The sequence below is a fragment of the Bidens hawaiensis genome, unplaced genomic scaffold (assembly GCF_021521415.1).
Source record: "Bidens hawaiensis isolate Kalapana, Puna unplaced genomic scaffold, B.hawaiensis_p1.1 tig00002236_1, whole genome shotgun sequence".
Taxonomy (NCBI): Eukaryota; Viridiplantae; Streptophyta; class Magnoliopsida; order Asterales; family Asteraceae; genus Bidens; species Bidens hawaiensis.
In genome coordinates this window covers 3184408-3187597 of record NW_027491119.1, presented here as the reverse complement: position 1 = coordinate 3187597, position 3190 = coordinate 3184408, and the positions used below count along the sequence as shown (strand labels likewise).

The 3190-nt window shown below is 31.4% G+C and overlaps 1 pseudogene across 1 annotated transcript; it reads left to right on the top strand.

Annotated features, from left to right (window-relative positions):
- The first annotated feature begins 251 nt into the window (after positions 1-251).
- LOC143613010 (gibberellin 20-oxidase-like protein) lies at positions 252-1933 on the top strand (annotated as a pseudogene). The gene is made up of 2 exons (XR_013150040.1): positions 252-632; positions 1134-1933. The product of XR_013150040.1 is annotated as a gibberellin 20-oxidase-like protein (transcript).
- Positions 1934-3190: the final 1257 nt, after the last annotated feature.

Sequence of the window (3190 nt, the reverse complement as noted above, 5' to 3'; positions counted from 1 at the left end):
CATATAGCTCTCGAATAATCGATCATGTAAAATGATTATGATTGTATCGTATCTCCTATTTTTCTCCATTTATATAAAGTACACTATTATCTTAGTTATATGAAAACACAAATACAATTATTTAAAATTAATTTTAATCACCCATTTACCCAACTAACCAAACCAGGATCTAGTGCCTATATATAACTAACCCTACACCTATAACCTACAATCTACAAGACTAATCAATCTTTTCTTTGTCACTGTTTGTTTTTTTAAACAAAAACAATGGTTTCAAGTTCTGCTTTTGAAACAACCCTAAACCTCCCAAGTCTAAACCTTTCAAAGCCATTAGAACCTTCATCTTTGTCATCTCTTTCTGAAGCTTGTCATCAATGGGGTTTCTTCAATATTGTCAACCATGGAATCTCTAAGGATCTTTTTGAAAATATGAAAACTTTGTCTAGTCAACTCTTTGATCTTCCTAGTGAAGCAAAGCTTAAACTTGGTCCTTCTTCATCCATCAAAACTTACACTCCTCATTTCATTGCATCTCCTTATTTTGAAAGTTTTAGGGTTTCCGGACCAGATTTTCGTTCATCGGCACAAGATTCTGTTGATGTGGTGTTCGAAAATAATCGTCACGAATTCAGGTAAGGATTGATGTTGGTAATTTACTAATTTAAACTTTTGTTCTTGTGTTTTATTTGTCAATATTATTTTTTGAAATAGTTTAATAAGACCCCCCCTAATTAAACAAAAGCATGATAAGTTGGAGGGCATATAATCATTCTTACTAATAATTTAGTTCTACTATTGATAAATTAATACTTATGTATTATATTTGCAATTTGCAATTGATTTTTTAAAACGCTTAATATTAACAAAAAAAAATGTCACATTAACAATTTCATAAGCTTTAGTGATGGTTTATTCGCATGTGAAAAATCCTAGCTAGTTAACAACCTTGTTTCTATATGCACGGTTGTAACCTCGTTTACATAATGTTATTACCGTCGACTTGTCCAAATCGATCACAAAATTTGTTTAGGACAATATACTCAAATGTCAAACAAAAGTTCTAGTAAATTAATTAAAAGCCATGCATATGTCACTAACTTGAAGTGTTACAATATTTTTGGTTGTTTTTATAGTGAGATATTAGAAGAATATGGGAAGAAAGTGACGGAACTGGCAAAGAAGATTATGAAGATCGTGCTAATGATCCTCGGAGATGGATTTGATACACGATTCTACGATTTAGACTTCAAAAACTGTCACGGCCATTTAAGAATAAACAGATATTCGCCTCCAACCATTTTAGAGGATAAGAAAAGTACCATAGAAGGGCTAGGTATGCATACGGATATGAGTTGCATAACAATTGTGTACCAAGACGAAATAGGAGGTTTGCAAGTGAAATCAAAACAAGAGGGGAGGTGGATGGACATTAATCCGAGTGAAGGGACGTTGGTTGTAAATATTGGTGACTTGTTGCAAGCTTGGAGTAACGACAAGCTCGTCTCATCTGAACATAGAGTCGTGTTAAAAAAGCCAGTAAACCGGCTTTCAATTGCTTTCTTTTGGTGTTTTGAAGACGAGAAGGTGATTTTGGCTCCCGATGAAGTCGCGGGCAATGAGAACATGAGACTTTACGAGCCATTTGTTTGCTTGGATTACTTGAAATTCCGAGAGAGCAACGAAGAGGGAAAGTTTGAAAAAGTTGGATTTACAGTTAAAGATTTTTGTCATGCACAACACCAAGAATTGTCCACAAAAGTCCAAGTCATAACGCAATAAATCCAAACCTATCATCGTTGTGGTGATAAACCCGTGTGTGTATGAAGTTGTATGAAACTCGAATGTATGAATAAAGGCGTGCAAAAAATATAGCTAGGGTCAAGGATATATATAAGCATGATTTATTGTTGTATGTATATATGGTTACTAGTTTTTTTTTTCTTTTTTTTTTGGGGGGGGGGGGGGGGGGGTTGCAAACTTCAGCTGTACAAATATTCAGTATTATTTACTAGTTAAATTATGTATATGAATAAAATAAAGGTATCATGTAACACATGCAACATTTTTAATTTAATTGGTTGGAACCTATCTAATGTCTATATTTAATTACCCACATACTTATTTTTAATACATATGAAACAAAACTAAATTATCTTAATTTGCCAATGAAATTAATATTTGGCTAATTTGGTTAAGAATAGCTGGTAATACATAAGTGGTAAATATAACTATTAAGCTAAAATAAATTAAATTAAATTAAATAAAAACAAAACTGCTGTAAGCATTTTATCTGAATTTAAAATTTGCTAGCTAATTGTTTGGTGTCATGGAAAGTAATGCTTTGTTTTGGTGCTTACCATTCATGGCAAACAAATCCAATACAAAACAAATGCTTTACATGTAGATTGTGGAAATCCTTTTCATTTGTCTTCCATGATTATCGTTTTATAATATTATTAAATTTATATAGGATACAAAAAAAATTTAAATATATAGTTTTAAGTTTTTAGTTCGTTATTGGCTTCTAAATTTTGTACTTCTTACGTGTATATACGTAGATTATGTAAAAAAAATCCTGTTGATTTGCTCATGTTTTTTTTTCTTTTTTTTTTATTTTACTACTGACCTAGACATGCATCACTGATAGAAAAAAGAGTATCACGAACGGCTTCATAATTAATGCCGGACTATATCTGTCAATGATTATAGATGGATTACATCCCAAACCCTGTAAATGCTGATGTCTCTATTTCTTTTTTTGTTGGTTCAATAAAAGAAAAAAAACACCTACTCATGATCTTTTTTCTTGCTAATTCTAGTATTAAATAAATATTTAAATAAGTGTTTCGTGCTCAATAATACATTTGGTGTGCCACTTAGAAATAAATGGGTTGGTGTATGTAATATATCATGTGCAATAGTATTGTTTTTATTATATGTGTATAATAAAACTTAGCAAATAAATATAACTTTTTTTAGAAAATCTTTGACCAAAACTTGCCCATTTCTCAAGTTGGGCCTTTATGCATTACTTTAATCGAAGTGCTCGTAAACTTTCATTATTATTTGTGGAAGAATGGTGGTAAGAGTCGGAATTTGTTGTATACATATATCATATATGTCATCGTCATCGTCATCGTCGTCATCATCATCATCATCATCGTACTCAGTATATCCCACCAATAACAAA